The sequence below is a fragment of the Lagopus leucura genome, unplaced genomic scaffold, assembly GCF_019238085.1.
Source record: "Lagopus leucura isolate 7727_CA_CO unplaced genomic scaffold, USGS_WTPT01 Super-Scaffold_100159, whole genome shotgun sequence".
NCBI classification, from domain to species: Eukaryota; Metazoa; Chordata; class Aves; order Galliformes; family Phasianidae; genus Lagopus; species Lagopus leucura.
Genome location: NW_024962335.1, coordinates 27689566 through 27709301, shown reverse-complemented (window position 1 = coordinate 27709301; position 19736 = coordinate 27689566). Strand labels below are relative to the sequence as shown.

Genomic DNA, 19736 nt, shown 5'->3' with positions numbered 1-19736 from the left:
AGACTGGCACCTTACTGAAAAGGCAACTGGATGCAGGACAGAATACCCTGGAGTACCTAAGCTGCCTTTTATGTTTACGCTTACCTTACCTTCTTGTCATATGGCTAGTTCCACAGAGCATAAAATCGGGATGCCAAGCAGCACTGCATTTCCATTGTAAGACTCGAGAAGGCATGGAAGAGCCCTACTGAGCACTACCCAAGACCCCAGATACCCCGACAGTGGGTGAAGCACAAGAAACTCAAAGGAACAGAGCGAGTCTCCTTGTGGAAGCCTAACAAAGCCAGAGGCACTCTGTGGACATTTGCTTGGACTTTTGTTTCTCTTGGAAAAGGAACAGAAGAAATGGAGGCTCCATTGAAAAATACAACTGTGTAGCTGATCAAATTTATTCTCAGCCTAGACAGCGGCCTTAGGCAGCAACAGTTTCAGCCCACATTTCGCACATCACTGCTCCTGATAGGGAATGGGAACAAGAACAGAGGTAATGGAGTCCTAAGGCTGGGTATGGGCCCCAGGTAAGGATGAAGCATTTACAGTATTTTCTGGTTGCTCAGAAGAATGATGAGGGGAGCTTTTCAAAGGTAAGATCAAACGATACTATTGTATGCATGTGCTTTAAAACTAAGACGCATAAACATTCGGTTTCTAGGCCACCTGTACAGAAGGATCAGCATGTGTTTCACAGTTCAGCAAAAGAGACAAAGCCTTCCACGTTTAAAATTAACAAGAGCAAAACAACAGCTAAAGAGCCCACTGCACACCAGGCATGTTTAGCTACGTGGGAGAGAAGCACAGAAAACTCCTCTGTCATTCTGCGCAGGGCACTGAGCCCTGAGTGGCTGCTACTCATTGTACAACAAGGACAAGGGACAGGGAGGGAAAGCCCTTTGGTATCATGGCCAGCGCCTCAGCGGTGTCTCATGTTAGCGAAAATGGGCATAAACTGGAAGAAGGGTCTGGAGACTTTCCATCCTTTTTGGATGCATTATTAAGCTACACTTTCAAACAGGAAAGCAATGTCTTCTCTTCCAGACACATCTCACTGCAGTGCTAGACAGCTGAATTTTCATGTCATGGAGATATCAGTCCCATCGCTAAATGCAACTAAAACACCTAGGAGAGTATTTCTTTGCTCTTTCACTCTTCTCTCTTTCAGCAACTCATTTCTTGCCCCAAGAAGTGCTGCTCACTATCACTACCACAATTTGCTTGTGTGATTACACCGTTTCTCACCATGAGGCGCAGACACTCAACTACACCCCAGGGGTAGCCAATATCATTTGTGGCTCAGGCCACTACTGCAGCATTCTGGTTGCCTTGCTGAATCTGGAGATGCTCAGGAAAGCCATAAAGGCTGACCAATAACAGGAACTAAATGAGTTCCGCAGCAATGAGGTCAGAGCTAAAGCACATTGGAAGTGCAGCCAGCAGTAAACCTGCTTACAATCATCATCTTCTACAGGAAAACAAACATCAACGATTTTGAGAGCAAGCAGCATCATCCAATGCAATGCAACTTAGAACCAAATCTTGCTAATCTTGCTTATCCAAACAGAACCATTTGGACCTTCTGAAATGGAAGAAAAATCTTTAAATTTTATAAAGAGAGCAAATAAAAGGAACTGTGTTCATAAGATTTGTTCAAGTCTCAGGCAGAACACCGACTTCTTTCTCAAAATAAAAGCTGCTTTAACAGGGTGCAAATATGCATGCTGCTCCAAAAGTAATGCCTCCTATTTATTTCCATGGAAACTGCAACAAAGAGCACAATAACACTAGAGCAAACTCTCAGGTACAAAACACTGTTTTGCAACATACTACCATTAGCTATGCGTTTTCATCAGCAATGAACAAAAGCCTGCTTGCCATACACTATAAATCTGCACCAGCAGAGGTGACCCCCTGTTTCACAGTTGTTATGATGGTGTCACTCCTGAGAAAACGTTGCTCACACAGTTCATCTTTCTCTAGTCCAAACAGATGGAAGTCAGAAGGCACCAAATCTGAACTATACACTGGGTGGGACAGTCTAGCTGAGATTGGCAATGCGCTCCAGTTTCCCAGTTGATATGGAGCCTGGCGTTACTATGTTGCAAGAGAAAGGTTGTCTTCTTCTATTGCCTGACTCAGGAAGTTCAAACCTTCAGCTTAGACACTGTTACAATGTAATGACCAGAGTTGATGGTTTGTCCAGCTTCCAGGAAATCCACAAGGATCACTCCTTTCCTTACCTAAAAGAGAGTGCACATCACTTTACCTGCTGAGAACTGTGTCTTGAACTTTTTCTTTGAAGGCGAATTCATGTCCCCACTCCTGGACTGCTGATTTGACTCCAGCTTATAGTGGTTACACCACGACTCATCATCAGTAATGATGTGATTCAGAAAACTGTTACCTTCAGCCTTATGTGGGTTCAGTAGGTTCTGACAAACTTGCATACGATGTTCTTCTTTTTCCTGTGCAAGCATTCATGGGACCCAACTGGCACAAACTCTGTGATATTCCCATGCTACCACCATCTTTCTCAATAGAATGAAGCCAAAATTTAGCCCTGTACATAGTTCCCTGGTCACAATCTGCCAATTCACACAGATGAGTTGATTGAGATGCTCTTCATTTTGTGACAGCTGTGTGTTGCCGTCTGGAAAATGGCTTGTCTTCCATGACATTGTTGCCACTGCTGAAGCACATCACATGCCACTTCAATGTGCTCACATACACTGTTCAGTCTCCATAAACACTCACAAAGAGTCAGTGAATGTCAATGGGTGCCTTTTTTTTCTACATGGAGGACTTCAGTGATATTTTTTGCTCAAAACGCACTTCCGTGTCAGACACCATTCTGTCAGACTGTCCCTCTGCTGCCTGCAACAGCATGGCAACAAAATCTAGTGAAATATTGGTGGAAAGGTTCAACCTGTACTGCCATACCACCATCTGCCTCTGACATTGTTGGCCAACATCATAAAACAGAAGGCATTACTTACAGAGCAGCATCAGATTGATTCTTACAAAAAAAATCCAAAGTGTAAGGTAACAGAGCGCAGGCATCAAATTCTTCACTTTTATACACTCCGACAGTGAAATGACTGTGTCTGTAAGTGATCTTAAAAAAAAAAAAAAAGTCTCTTATTAATTAATTTGGCTTTTATCACAGACAGGAAATCATCCCATCACAAAATCTGCCAAGAGGTTCAGTTACTATTAGCCTCTATGATGCAAGCTAATTGCTTACTACGATTTTCACCAAAACCAGCTGATATTCTGAGGTTCACAAAAAGGATACTGAACATCTCAGAAATTTGCTGGTCCTGAAGATTTTTAATTACACATTTGACATTACTGTTCCCCGGTGCTATTTGTTAGGCATACATCTTCCAGAGACTTCAACAGGTGTGCAACTCTACACACATCAGTAGGCACACTGAAGCTGAAGTAACTATTTATACATATATAAACTTGCTAAGTCTTTGCTAACTCAGAGCCAAATACTGCCTAAAACTAAATAAAATTTTTAACAGAATACATTTAGCTGAAATTTTATGGGGTAAGTGTTGGGTCTTTCTTGTTCCCCAAAAGAAATTACTGAAATAGATGGCCAAAGACTTTAGTACTGCGAAATCCCAATTTTGTATTTCATTTGCTTCCTTGAAGTTAATTCAAGCTGAGAATTAGACCAAAAATATACAGTGAGTTGACTTCTGCTATTTGAGGCTAACTCTCTGCTGCCATCACGATTTCTTGAGACAACAGCAACTTGATTCAGTGCATTTTAAACAGCACTTTGCCTGTTTACTGTGGGAGCAGGAGGGAGAATGAGGCTTGATGCTAGGTCAAGGGCTGAAAGTGAGGTGTGTCCACACAGTGCACAGTCAAAAGCAGCCCAGCACGTTCAAGCAAGAAGAGCAGCTCCAGTTGGTGGGTTGTGGTAGTGTGGTTTTCTTTCAGTTGTTGTTTTGTGGGGGGCTTTATGGTGGTTAGTGCTGTGGGTTTTTTTTCCACCCAAGTTTGACAAGTGTAAGTGGATTAATTACTTCATTTAATTCTGAGAGTTTGCCTCTTACAAAGACTTGTTGATAAGGAGTTCAAAGCGGCCACATGAGTACACTGTATCTCGTAATAAGAATACAAAGAAGAGCACAATAACATGGCCAGTTTTCCAAGGGAATGGCCTGGCACTTCTATTCTTAGGAGCATGCCATGCAGTCTGATCACTTTCTTGAAGAAGCTGAGAGGCCAACGTTATTCCTCAGAACACAGGGGTGCTCAGCCAGGCTTTTCATGGGCTTGAAGAAAGAGGCATGCAAAAGAGTAATTGGAAGCTATTGAACTTTGTAGGTTTAGCAGTCTACAAATCTCCTTCACTCACATACCAAATCACTGGAATATTATACCAGTGCTCTTCTCAAATTCAGAATTCCAGCCAGAGCAATTCTATCAAGCCTAGGGGACATATTGTGTTGGCTATTTCAGAAGGAATTCAGACACTCTGTCCACTTTCTATCTCGATCACATAGTTAACAACAATGGGAGAGCCCATTCTTGGGAAGTTTCACTAAAGGTGTGCAAACAACATTGCCAAATGACAGGACTAGATTTGAGGCTGATAAGCCATTTCGCTCTTCTTTCTCTCCCCCCAAAAACCTTATTTCAAATCAGTGTTATGCCACAATTTTGACAATTACACATTTACTTACAAAAATACTTGGTTTCTGACCATGCAAATTAATAGAACTGCCTACAAAGCAATACCATGTATCTGCTACAGCTGCGTGTAGGCCTCTAGCCAAATACTTCTTTTTCAGAGTTGTCAGTGCCCACCACCTTGCACGCTTTTAAAACTGGGAAGAAAATGTACATGTTAGCATGATGAGCTAGATGACACACACTATGTGCATTACACGTACAGAGTGAATATAATCAAGCACTGTATAACTTCAGTGACTTGTTTCAGAGCTTAATCTTAGCCTGTGTCTCATTTTTGTAGGGCTGCTGAAACTAAAAAAAAAAACCACTTACAAGCACGGGGAGAGACTATTAAAGGCAGAGGTCTCTCATATAAGCACAACATGTGATCAGATAATATTGTCTGGATTAGCAGCTTTATAACCTAGCCAAGCCCCACAGCTACAATTATCTGGTTGCATTAAACTGAAATCACCTGCAAAACCTCACAGTGAATGAGTCTTTGGAAGTGCCTAATCTGCTGCTTCACACTTGTAAGTGAAAGCAAAATTCAGCAATGGTGAAGAGATGAACAAACATCACAGTGCAAGATCTTCTAACTAATTGTTTTAGCTGTGCCAAAAGGCAGGTCTTCCCATTGCTTTTGGCTCTTGCTCCAAATATCTTCCAAAGTTAATGTTATAGTAAGCAAAAAATAATGAGATAAAAATCACAATAATAACTAGTGTGAAACTGCGCCTGTACAATACTTTTAATTTTTCATTTTGATGCAGAAAATTAGAGATCTATTTTTAAAAACTGCCATAGGAGGAACCAGACTACATGCATTCCCTTTGGCCCCAGAATCTGTTAATAATCTGGAGGTTCTCAAACCACAAAAGGACTTAAAGAGAAACCTACCACAATAATGTACTTATTCATACTTCCATTACCTTCTCCTAGTCTTTCATTGGTATTACATAGACAGTTACTCCTGTTACAAAGACAATTACAAGCATTTATTTATCTAATCCCTGAGGTGTTTGTCCCACAAAGTTTCTGCCAGCTTGCACCACGCTGAACAAAACAAAGGTGGTTTTAAACTCCCTACTCTGCTCTCATTTCAGACACTCCTGCACATCTGCAGCTCCTTCTGATAACAGTGATGGACAAGAGGACAAGAAAAGTGCATACTAGCAGCAGTTGTACCAGCAGTGCTCCCAGTTAACTATGAAGTAGACAGAAGTAATTATTGTCAAGTTACATAGATAAAAAAGAAAACCTCAGATGAGAATCTTTTGGAAACCGTGTCCTACAGGTTGCCTAGAGAATTGTGAATACTCTGCCCTAGAAATGGCAATGACCCTGGGGCATGTAAAGAGAGTCCTATTTCAGGATAAGGTACAGATAGTGAGATACCTGCCTAAGCCTTCTTCATGTCTATTAGAAGATATTTTCATTTCTGTGTATTTCTTAAAAGAACATTTTTGTACAAATGTAAAATCACTATTAAAGTCACATGAATGGACATCTAATACTCATCTGGTAAGGGAGAGTGATATGGTTATACTGCACATCATGGTTCAAGCACAGTTCTGCCTAAAAAACCAATAAGATGTAAATACTTAACAAGAATGACATTTGAAGATCTACACAGGTACTACTGTGTGGGAATTCATGCTACTATTTTTACCAGCGGTCTCTGCAAATCTGCAGCTCCTCTAGGCTGGAATATGCAAATGGCAAGAAACTTCTAACTAAATTAATTTTCATGCAAAGTTTAGAGACAATCTGGAAGATGTTCTTTAAAAAACTAACAATGAAATTTGAAAAAAAAAAAAAAGTGAAACTGAACTAATTGATTTTGGATTTTATCCACGTTGGAAGCTATTTTCTGATATAGTAGTGATGGTGGTGAGAAATGTTTAACATGGATATGGCTGGTAAATGTTACTACACTTAAACTCTTATATTAAAACCTTTCTTTTTCTTTTTTGTTTTATTTTTTTAATTATTTTTTTTTTGCCTGAAAACGATTAAAACAATTTCCTTCAAAGGAGGTTTCACTAGATTGCTACTCTGTTTCACCATCCAGTTGTGTATTTATGTCATGACTTGCAAAAGCTTTTCAAGGCACTACACTAAATGTGCTTGGAACAGATGGGGAAAGGTAGTGTATGCCATTTTGTCAGCACCGACACACACTGATTCTGACGCAAAAAATGACATAGTAGTGTACTGATTTTACATACATTTCCATATGCCTAAATAATTTTAGACTTTGTGGTACCAAAGGAGTTATTTTTAAACAACGCCATTTTGACTTAGTTTTTTCTTGTATTAGTTTGTTACCAATACCCACATCTCATTCAAAATATAGTTGGCTGGCTATGCAGAAAACAAAGTAAACTAGTCAACCTTCCCATTGCCTACTGCACTGATGGAAGAGACCATTCCTAAACAATATCAGATTTCCCCAGTGCAAACCAGCACACTACCAAGATGGTTTTCTGGCTACTATAACCTACTTCACATCCTCCTCAGTCCGTGGTATGCTAACATTTCCTTCACCAGAACCACGTACCCACAAACTCCATGTCCTACTGCCCAGAGGAGTATTACTTCCTCTCGCCAGTCTTTTGCTACCTCAGTGCAGTGTCACTGCCTGCCTGCAGAAGTGGAAGCCTCCAGCACTCGAGCAAATACCCCTGGCCTGTTGCTGCAGAGAAGAGCCACACTCCTAGTGCTGCAACAAGTTCCATCAGGCAGATTTGCGTGCGTGCTCCCAAATATACCAAAAGCGAGAGTACCATCCTCTGCTTCTGCTAGGCACTTATTCCATCTTATTTCTTTTCTACAGTTCACTATTACTCTTTCTCTTTTACTCTCGCTGCATGTCTGACCTGAACTTTAGGAGGAAAATAACACATCTCATCTAGACTAGAAAGAAGCAGTTCAGGTCAGGTCAAGCTTAGCTAGCACAGATCCCCAGCTAACTGCAGCTCAAATGCAGCCCCAGTCAGAGCTCAGCTGGATAGCGTCGTGGCAACGGCATTATCCTCTGTATAAAGTGGGAAAAAGCCATGTAGTCAGATTGGCTGACTTGATCTGGCTCGGCTCACCCACACTGGGCGAGCACCCGCCTGGTTCCAGTCCAGCAAGGAGGTCCCCAGGTTAGTTGAACAAGTTACAAGAAATTGCTGGATAAAAAAAATCTGGCATTTTAGAGCTTTGTAACCTGGGAGCTGAGCTTCCTGTCAAGACAGTGAGAAGAATATTCTTAATAAAAAGCAAAACAACTTTTTTTTTTTTCTCTCATTTTTGGAACTGCTGAGTTATTTTGGCTGAAAATTCCTTTTAATTTTTTTAATTTTTATTTTTTTTAATGTCTGAAGCAATCACCCCAAATGGAAAATATAAGCCAAAGCTGAAATCATTTGGCAAAGCTAAAAACAGCTCAGAAGAATTTTAGGATGGAATGTGTTGAGCAACCTTCACTGCAGACACAACTCCCTGCTCCTCACTGCCAGCTTCCATACGCTGCAACCATAGCCAGGTGCTGTGGGCTCTCTGCCAAAATCACAGCTCAGGGCAGGAACAGCCCCCAGATGACAAGGCACATCTCACCCCAAAGCCCCATGCCATATGCACTGCAGGAGCTCCTGACCTGGGGTAAGCCAAAGAGAGAGAGCCACAGACTTGAAGAAATGAGCAACAACTTCACATCTATGTCAATAAATAAAATCACAGGAAATTAATGAAGGTTATATGCTATCAATATCCCTGCTAGGAGGAAGAGCTTGACAACGCAGAAGGTTATTTCCAGGCCCAGGTTCTTAAAGAGCCATAAATATGTCAAGCCTTTTAAGAATGTCTTCTAAGAGAGAGTATCCAAACGTATATGAAATGCTGCAGAGGATAAGCCAATATCAATTTGCTGAAAGGCAGCCCAACGGAGGACAGCCTGTTCTGGGCCCTGGGGTCTCCCTTGAAGCCACCTGATGCTGGATGCTGTAGAAAAAGGGCTTCTGAGCTCGACAGACACTGGCTGCAAGAAAGCACAGCAAAGCCCTTGGTATAAACTGTCCAGGAACAGCAGCTGAACACCAACACTGTGGCCAGGATTCAGTTTCTTGAACCCTATCTTTATTTGCAACATGTATATGACTGTCATAGTTTAGGACAAGGAATACGCTTCATCTTTACAGGTAATTATTAGCCTTGAGCAACTGTAGCTTACAACCTCTGGAGGAAAAGATTTGCTTTGGTGAATTAAAATCATGGGGTTATTTCACCAGAAATGCAAGGAAGCACAACGCTAAAGAGATTAATAAGTAAATATGTTATCTTTTTTGCCTTTTAGCTCTGTGACACAAAGGCTTCTTTACAAAGACTCTTTATAAATATGAAATCACATTTCACAAGTTTACATGGTTGAGTTTTGAACAGAGAAGTATTGTGGGGTGCAAGCTACATACTCTGTATTAAGAAAAAAGGAATTAAAAAAAAAAAAATTGACCATAACCTGAGGCCTTGGCTCCAGCCAAGTGCCTGTTGTTATGAAAGCAAGGTGCTCCACACGATCTAATCATAGCACTAAACCTTGTTACAAGCCCTTTTACAGCTCCAATATCTGGGTTACATGGAAACACGCTGGAGAGCCTCCTTGTACTATGAAATAAATGTCATTCTGACTGGCATCCTCTCTTCCAGCAAGTAATTTCCCTCCGCTGATAAATCGATACGGCAAAAACAAATGAGAGTGCACAATGGGCACATTGAGGATTACGTTTTTATTCATGTCAGAGCCCCTGCAGCAGAGTTTTTTAAACACAATAGCAGAAAATGATGCACTTGAACAGAAGGGGGGGAGGGAGGGGAAGGAGAGAGTGCCTTAGAGAGGTAAAGAGAAGTAAAAGAGCAAGAAAGGAAGAAAAAGAGGAGGGAAAGAAGAAAAATAGTCCCAGTATTTAGAACAGAAGTCTGCGTTTGTAAGCCTCTGAAGTTCAGGGTGGCTTTAGGTTCAGCTAGAATTTAGTTTGGCTCATTTTTACGTTCTTACCCTTTGTTGTGTCTTTTCACATTTTGATCTTAATTATCGAAAGTTTTGTTTCAATTTCTTTCCACACCTTCTGTCACAGCGGCTATGTTAATACAGAAGGGACACCACTTGCACTACCTACATCTATAACATACCATAATAAAATGGTCATGTCAGAAGGCCTACATTTGTAATAGCTGAGATGTAACTACAGGAAAATGAACCAAAACATTCCAGGCGGCAGGGTTTCAACTCAGGGAACTGATCCAGCATCCAATGGGGCTAGGAGATGCATTTCCAGTGAGTTATGGCAGGCTCTGACTCAGCCTGCAGGTAAACGAGACCCAGTCTGGTCACCTTTAATTAGACACACACAACTCTGAAACTCAAGGTTGGGATACTTTCCGCCTTGCTGTAGCAACAGAGCAGAAGTGAGAAGATCTGAACTTGGTTTTTCCCTCAAGGCCTGAGGGTGCGATCGTGGGCCTACTGAGGTGCAAACCCAGGGGCAGGAGGCCAAGGAGTTGAGAGGCCACTTGGCAAGCCCAGACCTAAAGAGAAACTGGAGGGCAAAACAGGATGCCAGCAACATTTGTGCAACTTTCATGCTTCGGGCGCTTACCCACTGCCTGCAAAAGGTGAAATCCATGGCTTCAGAGACCTTGGAACCCAGAGCCAGGGGAGACCATTGTGTTGGGTGCCCCACTTTACAGCTCAGTGTGACTTGAACAGGATTCAAGTGAGCGGCAAGAAAAATCCAGAGCTCACACAGCCCTTGTTCCTGAAGAGGCACCCTTAGCAAAGGCAAGTTTTCATTTCATCGCTATGTGCCACTGGGAACCGCACTGAGGTGACAAAACACTGCACATTTACTGCCACGTGGCTGCTGGTTTGTGGCCACTTCTCCTAGCACCCTGGTCTAGATCTGAACCAGCAACCTCAAGGTGAGAGGCTGTTGTATCTCATTACCGGTTCCCCATGCTTCATTAAATTTGCATTTATTTGGTTCCCAGTGTTGGTGATTCTTTCAATGACCAGCTAGGAATTACAGAGAAATGTGCCTCCTTTCTCTTTCCCCACGTGTTGGTTTTTTGGGGCTTTTTTTTTTTTTTTTTTTTATATTAACTGAAAGGCCATAACACAACAGCAACATAATGCAAAGTGAAATCCTTTTACAACCCTGGGATGGCCAAGATGTGTGCCCAATAAATGTAAGCAGACATGATATCCTTTATAATCACAGCAAGATGAAGATGTGAACTGAATAAATGCTTTAAAAACATCATAGATTCTATTAGATGCAAAAGATTGAAGCGTTAGGCACCTTTTAGCTCAACTTTCATTTAATTTACTGCTTGCTGTACTGTAGTCTAAAGGGAGTGAAAAAATCCTCTCTCTAATTTTTTTTTCCTTTTCATGAGCTGACCAAGGAGATGAAATCTGGGTACTTTAATTACCATTCAGAGCCAAAGGCCTGGCCTTTGATATGGAAATCCCACTTCAACTCCAGCTTGCTGCTGCCTTTCCCTGTCCCCTTCTCCTTCCAATCTCCCAACATGAATTTTAAGCAGTCTTGTCAACACCTGACCGTGAAAGCTAACAGAAGCCTGTGCCGTTAAGTTGCTGCTGTCCGTTATTTTTTTTTTTTTCTTCATTTTTATTATTTATTTTAAGAGGGAGCGACTGAGGGGAAGTGAGAACTCAGCCAAAGCCAAGTGACCAGATCTCAGCGCCTTTTCCCTCCTTGTCAGCGCGCAGCAAGGCCTGGGTGCATGCAGCAGCTCGCATTAAAGGGTAAAAGAAAGAAAGGAGGGGGGGGAACGGATGAAAGCTGTCATGTACAGTTACCCTGTTATTGTCATCTGCCTGCTGCATGACTCCCGGCTTTGCTATAATTATTAATTGCACTTGTCAACTGTCATTAATTCCTCTTTAGCATCCCTGTCTTGGAGTAATTAGACAGAACAGCCTCACTGCACTCATTGTTTTGAGAGGCCCCTGAAAGAGCCCAATGGGCTCTGCAGAGAGACAACCATCATTAATACAATAGAGCACCTTGGCTTTAACCCTTTCAAAGGCGCAGAATTCGAAGCCATCAGCCCTCCCGTCTCCCAGGTTGGCTCTGCTGGAGCCCTGGCTCTCCCACCATGGAGGTTCCCAGCCCACGGCCCAGGAGCACCCCTAGGGTGCTGCTCTATAGGCACCCCAACGGAGATGTGCAGTGAGGCAGGAGCTCGGAAAGATGCAGAGCACTGTTCTTACAGATACTGCTGAAACCTGCCTGTGAGACCCAAAAGCCCAGCTTCACTGGTACTGCCCTCGTTGCTTACCTAGCCCTACACCTCCAGTGATACTCCCCTTGACTGTATGGTGCAATACCTCTGTCCTGAAATTTTCCCAAACCCAGTAATCACCACCGCGGCATCACAAGTATAAGTAACAACATCAGCCTGGTTTATCCTTGGCTTTTTCTTAGCATCTGCACCAGACAATGCATGGCAGGGAGCAGACTGTTTAGTAGCTCAAATTTTCAGCTACGGAAAGAATACAAGCTTGTGTATGTGGAAAAAAATGCAGTAAAGAAGGTGTAATTCTGATTATGGGCAAGGGACAAGCAATCAACTGATCATACGATAGTCTATCTGTGTCACCACTCATGACAGCTCCTTACGTTGGAAACATAAAGCTGCTGCTGGAAAACAAAACTAAATATCAACAGAACAATAAAACAACAAAACAGCAACAACAAGAACAATAAAAAGAAAAGGAATTCAAATTCCTTTGCCTCTGATACAGCAGGGGGTGGAGATTAAATGGGAAGAACAGGAGTGACTTGTTGCTTGTAGCAGGAAAATAACTGCAGTTCTACTGCACAGGTTTACCAAACTCTGTTCTTCCACTTCCACTCTCTTTTCTAATCTTTCTAGACTCAAATGCTGGAATTCAATGTTCTTAAATTAAAAAGATAAACCATCTAGACAACTGCTAGGTTTAATTTCATGGTTGCATGGGGAGATGCTGAGGAGGTACAGGGCCACCATACAGACCTGTCTACAGGTTTAGAGAGACAAAGCTGCAAAACATGCTTTTTGGGGACCACTAGGGAATGGAGGAAGCACAGATTTTTACTGTGAAAACCCAGGAAAGACTTATATTCAAAGTAGACAAACAGTTTAGCAGAACTCAATGACACCAAGCAACATCTTCAGCAGCAGTATTTATTAATTTATTTTAATAAGAAACTATATTTTCCTTAATTTAATCTGAAATCCAGACTACTGGGGATACATACCAGGATTTTTTTTTTCTCCTTGTCTGCTAGCCTATCTCAACAAGACAACTTTGCGAAAAGATTTTTTGCCTCTTTTAAGCTTACCCAAGCTTATTGAGACCATCAAAGCCACAAAGTAATGAAACAAATATATTCTAAAAGAGAGTTTCAAGTCATAAAATGTTACAGAATTTTATACGGAGCTTCACCTTTTTTGGATTTGGCTTAGTATCTTGTGATTTACTGAAATAACAGAGAGCTTTGTATAAAGCCATGTGGGATATATTTATAGTACATATAGAACCAGAAAAATCTTTCATAAGCATATGCATCAGATTTTTGGCACTGTGCATCTTGCATTAGAAATAAGAATTTGGCCATAGATCTGATCAGCAAACACTTCTTTGCCTGTCCCTATTGTGGCTATAATCAACTAATGCAAAAAATTATTAGAGCGAGTTTTTCCAGACTTCAGTTGAGCTATTTGTTAAATATCACCACTGATAAAATATTTTCCGTGCTTTCTTAAATGTTGATTTCAGACTCTCTCAAATTTGGCTTTTTTTTTTTTTTCCCCAGTGAAAAGGTTTGCTAACTCACCTTTACGTTGCACATAAGACCAACCTTACCCAAGGCCAGATTTAATCCAGCACAAGCATATTATTACAAATTCCCGGATGACAGGTGACACTCATTGCTTATGGAACTAAACCAATTTTATTTTTCCCTGCTAATGCCAGATGCTTGCTTTCAGCTCTTTATGTGACTGTGGGACGTACACAAAACAATCCTGAGAGTGGGCAGTGAAAGCACTCAGTGAGAAAGCCACCTGAACTCCCTGGTAATTTCAGGGAGTTGAGTTAGATCCGCTGAAACTCTGGGGATCCCAATAGAAGCTATGGCACTAGCTCCAATTATTTCAAAAAGGTAAAAAAAAAAAAAAGTGGTTGACTACCATTTCAGTGAGAATTCACGTGCTTTCTTCTGCAAAAGTCTGTCACCAGTATTTTGATGCACAGTTGGGAAGTTTTGCCAATTTAAAGAGCTGCTCACTGAGTTGTACTTCTATCAAAGGGATTCAGCCGCAAATCCATGCTTTCCTCTAACTGTTAATGCCTGACCCCTGTGCTGCAGATATTCCCAAGTCACTCTGAGCCCACATTTTCTCCTCCCCCCTCTTAACAGATCACAGTAGTTAAAAAAGCAATTAACAGGAGTAAGGCACACACAGCGAGCGTGCAACCTTAAAACTACACCCATACCATAGGAGACAGTCAATTCTCTGTTTCAGTTTCTCCAAGGAAGAGTGTTCAGGTGATGATTACCCAACAAGCTAACTGTCCAGCTGCTATCTCAGCCCATTTTGAATGCTTTTTTTTTCCCCCAAGGCAAACTAAAGCCCAAGATTAAAACCTCCCTCCCAAACGGATTAAAAACCCGGTTAAATGACCATCTTTGAGGTCATTACAGCAATAAGTAATATCTCCATACACACATATTCTATATACATATATATATATATAATAACCCTCAGACAATCCTTCTCTAGAGGATTACTTCACCACTTTTGACTTCAGAGAGATTGAAACTGATGCTCCCAAGCAAGCGGCTTTAACTTAAATCAAAACTCACCTCTCAGCCAATCAGAAATAGCCTTTTTCAAAAACTTATATTTCCTAATAGTTATATGGGCCTTAATCCTCTTGGAAACAGTTTTAGGTCATTATTCTGGGAGTTATTAGGTTGGAAAACAGCTTCTAGGCAAATGATGCTATTCACAAACCTTTTACACCAGAAATAATGGTTGGATTATTTCTGCCTCAAAAGTAGTCTGGAGGTCTGATTTCTGATTTTCTTTATCTCTGGAGTTCCTGAGAAAAGACAGTGCTATTTGCTGTTAAATAATAATTATAAACAACTTAAACACATAGAAGTAATTCTATAAGGATTAAAATGGCAGTAATGGCAGCGAGTTTGGATTTTAAGACATTATTTTTTACTTGGACCTATCTCCCAACTTCCATTCCTCACATGTGCTTCCAGGGGGACCTGAACACTGTGATGTCTTCCCAAAATACCAGTTTCAAAGGCCTTTCACAGATCCTCAGTTTCTTTCCTTCATGTCTTCTAAGTGGTAATGCTTTCCCACAGCCACCAGGGTCTCACAGCAATAGAGAAAAATTAAAAACGTGCTGTTTCTTGCACAACTGTTGAGAGAAGGGTGACTCTGGTCTGGGAATATATCTGTTTTCAGGACCCCTTTATGTCCCCAGCAGAACTTAGACTTTGCCTTCAGCTGCCAATGCTCTGCCAGTAAGCTGAGCACAGAATCAGCAGGGAGCTGAGCAGACAGAATCAGGCAATCAAAGCATTCCTGTATTTTCAAATCCAAAAATTACCCAATTCAGTTTTTCAATTTTTCTACCCCTGGGCATAGGGATTGAAAATATGGAATTCATACTTCCCCCTCCCAAGACTGCTTCCTTTTTCTCTGAAAAAAAGTATATATATATATATATATATACACATATATATATATACACATATATATATATATTCATTTCTTTGTTTATTTATATTATAATGTTACACATGGATTTTCACTAACAAGAGACACTTCTTAAAATATCATTAACAGAAGCTGACCTCCTTGTCATATAGGTTTTTCCTTTTCTGTAAACTGCTTCAACCCTTGTGCATCTGACAAAAAAAAAAATCCCCATGAATTCCCATCATGATCAGACCAGTTCTGCAATCCTGCTACCAGGTCTAGACCTTGTGCATACACATAACAGTCCACAATACTCCAGTCTGCACCATCACAAGCCCTTTCAGAAGTCCCTCTACATCTCCTCTCCTGTTTTTGGGAATGATGCAGTGCACACAGACATCTAGAGGATCTAGTCCCAAAGTTTTAATATGCCTGATTCTTCAATATGGCTTTAACTATGTAAAAAGGAAGAGTGAAAACAAAAATAAAATGTAAAATGTAATAATAAAAATACAAAAGAAAGAAGGGTGCAGACTCTTCAGCGGGGTCTGTCGTGATAGAAAGGGAAATGGTTTCAAACTATAAGAGGAGAGATTTAAACTGGATATAAGGAAGAAGTTTTTAATGATGACAGTAGTAAAGCACTGGCACAGGCTGCCCAGAGAGGTGATGGATGCTCCTCCCTGGAGACACTCAAGGTCAGGTTAGACCAGGCTCTGAGAAACCTGATTGAGCTTGTAGATGTCCCTGTTCACTGCAGGGGAGTTGGACTAAATGGCCTTTAAGGGTCCCCTCCAACTCAAATGACCCTCTAATTTTTTGAAATACAATAACAACCTCTAGATCTATTGTAAAAGTACAGGTTTTCTTGAATTGTTGTCCACTCCTCCATTTTGTAGGGGAAGTCATATATAGAACAAAAAAAACCCACCACTAACAAGACACATTAATTGATGTTACACTGCAAATTGTTCCCTTTGCGTAAGTCAAACACTGAAATCCCACGGGTGAATTTTGACTGAAAAATGACCTCAGGATTTAGCCCCCTGCCTCTTTTACATACAGCTGTATATGCAAGTCAAGTACCCACAGTCTCATTTTCCTCAAAGAAAATAATTCAATTAAAAACTTAACTGTTGGTAAATTGATGTCCATTAATTCTTACCCTCAAGACGGCAATTCTATTCTTTGCAGAACAAAGGAGTCACAGTGTGAGGTAAAACTTCAGCATCACAGAAAACACAAGCACAATAAGGGAGCAGCAGCATCTCTCGGTAAATACTTCACAAAGGAAGTGATATCACACAATCTGGTGGCCAAAAGATTCACTGGTATCACTTTCTAAAGTATATTAAAAATATATTAATTTGCCTAGATGGCAGCTTCATCATCATTGCCCAGGAAAAATCCAAAACCTACAAGGAAAGGCCTTTTGAGGTAATTGAAAGTTAAAGAGATGAAACATAATTAAAAAGAAGAAGAGGAAAAAGAATTGTTGCATTTGTTCTCCTCAGTTATATTAGGAATAAAAACAAAACTAATGTAATAAGGTATCCCAGCAGTTCAAATCTTCTAATTTATGTAGAATGGATTATTACTTAGACAATCTGACCCTGGGCAAAACTTCCTCAGTTGAGAAGATTTACAATCTAATTATGCAGGAAGTTCTGCTGAGACAGTTTGGGTGCAGTGGTCTTCTATTACATTAAGCTGAGCGAAAATTGCTGCTTCTTCGCTTGCTTGGTGTTCCAAGCACTCATATGAAAACAGAGAATCCTTCATTCGCATCCTTTATTTCCCTTTAGTTTTTCTCACCATTACTGCACGCAGTAACACTCATTCTCAACCACAAACAGCAGCGATGGGATTATGCTGTTAATGGCAAGCTATGAGTTGCCTTTCAGGCTTTTGCTTTGGCCCCCATTTAGTGAACTGACTTTAAAAAGGACCATCAAAACGCTTTTCATAATTTTTACAATGATAGTTGCTGGGTTATTTCTCCCCTCCCTCACCGCAAATGCCCCTCTAGAAAGCCTGAAGCTGAAATCTGTTTCTGTACTCTTTCATCCTGCACACACAAAACTAGTTTATTTTTGTAGGGTGGCTCAGAGATGTTTTGCTCCCGTCTCAGACACCTGAATATTTTTAGCGATTTCATTAGATCAAAAAAAGATCTCTCAACACATACAAAATCAGTCAGAGATTTATAAGCCCGCAGAGGAGAAGACGGGAAACTTGAGCCTAACAGATAATCCAAAGTGTCTTTTTCCCTAGATATATTACAGTGCACCAATACAGTTGAATATATAGACATGTCCTATTTTAACATAGCTGGAGAAATTGGTGCCTTTTTTTTTTCTTTATAGTAAGTGTTTTGATTTCAAAAGGTCAATGGATCATGTCACGGCTTTCAGTCTTGGTAATTATCATGTGTAGTAATGCACATTTTTATCTACAGGTGGCAGACCTTTTAAAATCATCTTCAATCAAATTTATTATGATTTTTTTGTTGATAACCCCACCCACATCAAAAAGTAAGGATCTGCAGCTTAACGTTCTAATTAATGCCATTCGGTTTAGAGGACAAATTTGTCAACAAAGTGGCTCATTCTCAAAGGCTGGTGACCCCTTCTCAGAATGAAAGCCTTAAAAAAAATGATCATTTGCTCAGTACGTGGAGAGCTTACATTATTTAAAATTGTTCAGCAACTCAGCAAAGAATTACTTTTTTTTTCCTCTCAAGTAGAAGTTTCACTTCCTTGATTATTAATCATTGGTTGGTAAATTAGCGATTTCTCCTTTGATAATACTACTTAGGAGAGGAAGAAATACATGAATGTCACAACTGACTTCTGACAGTTAGAAAAGAGAAAAGTGAATCACAAAACTTTTTGGTGTTAAATCACTCATTTTAAAATGCCACAACTTGGATTGTCACCTCAGGTACATGCCATAGGCCCCACTACAAAACATAAAACTAGTGATTTACACCAGAATATTATCAGTTATTCTCACAAACCCACCATTTGGAGTTAATTATAAATTTTGTCCCAACAAGAACCACGAACAGCCCTCTGCATGTGGACAAATTATGCAAGAACATGTGACTATGACAGCAACATGATCAGACTAGATGAAGCCTAACCCTGGGATAATCTCCCTGCACTCAGAAGCACTTCACACGTTCCACTCTTCCTGACAGCAAGATAAAGAACAACAAAACAAAACCAAAACACACCTTAAGGAGGTTCTTGACCATCAACCCGTAATTCTGCAAATATTTACTATTCATGGCAGCCAGGTAAAGCACAGACTACTACGGGATCGAGATGATGTTCTAACTGTGGAATTACCTGGAGCTCCTGTCAGGCCAACAGTAACATTTAACTGAACTCTCTTCCACCCACTCTCCCTAACTGAAAGGTATGTCATTTTATAAAGCATTTCTAAAAAATCTAGTGCTTATATGTCTACTTAGGCATCAAGACCAATGTTTTATATATACATATATACGCACACGCAAAAATTTATAATAATGTAGGGATTCTTTTTTTTTTTTTAATCTCGACAGTAAATTTCTATGTGATACTCAACTCCTCTAAATCTTTCAAAATTATATTTTTTGAATACGTTGAAATAGAGTGACAGCCCTTGCTTGAATGAGTAACAGTACAGATAAACTTTAGGCATCTATACTTGAAATACACATCATGGGGAACAGTCTTTCTCATTTATAGATATGCCCACTCCTCCCCAGTCCGAAAAAGTGGGTGAGAAAAATTGTGTACGCTCATGTCTTTTGTGGTAACCTAGGAACCCTCTCCTTTTTTTTTCCCCACAAGCTCTACCTTCACACCCATCTTCCATATTGCTAGCCCTCCAGAGGAATTGCAGTATGTCTCTGTAGGATTTTGTTTTCCTACCCGATGCAGAGGAGTTCAGGTTATTTTCAGTCTTCGGAAGCTTACAAACAGGATCAAACAGGAACCCGGTCATCAGCAAGAGGAAGGCTAGAAAAATAAAAGCAAATGCATATCAACAATTTTATTTTAAAAAGAAAATGCATCCAAAACATGAAACAAAAGCCTGGGCTCTGCTAGACTTCCCCCTCCTCATTCCTTTTTGTTTAGTTTGTGAGCTCTTTTTTGCAGAACAGAGACTGGTGTAAATTAATGTGTGACCCAAAATATATCACATGTAAAAGCTGCCACAGAAATATGTAATAGCAAAAGGGGAAAAAAAAAAAAAGAAAGAAAACTAGACAT

General features: G+C 40.5%; 1 protein-coding gene across 1 annotated transcript in view; it reads right to left on the bottom strand.

Moving 5' to 3' along the window:
- Positions 1 to 19472, bottom strand: part of SOX5 (SRY-box transcription factor 5) — a 479987-nt gene extending 460515 nt beyond the window's left edge. The window contains exon 1 of the mRNA XM_042890060.1: positions 19395 to 19472. The gene's annotated coding sequence lies outside the window, so the exon portion shown is untranslated. The remainder of the gene's footprint in view (positions 1 to 19394) is intronic.
- Between the last annotated feature and the right edge of the window lie 264 nt (positions 19473 to 19736).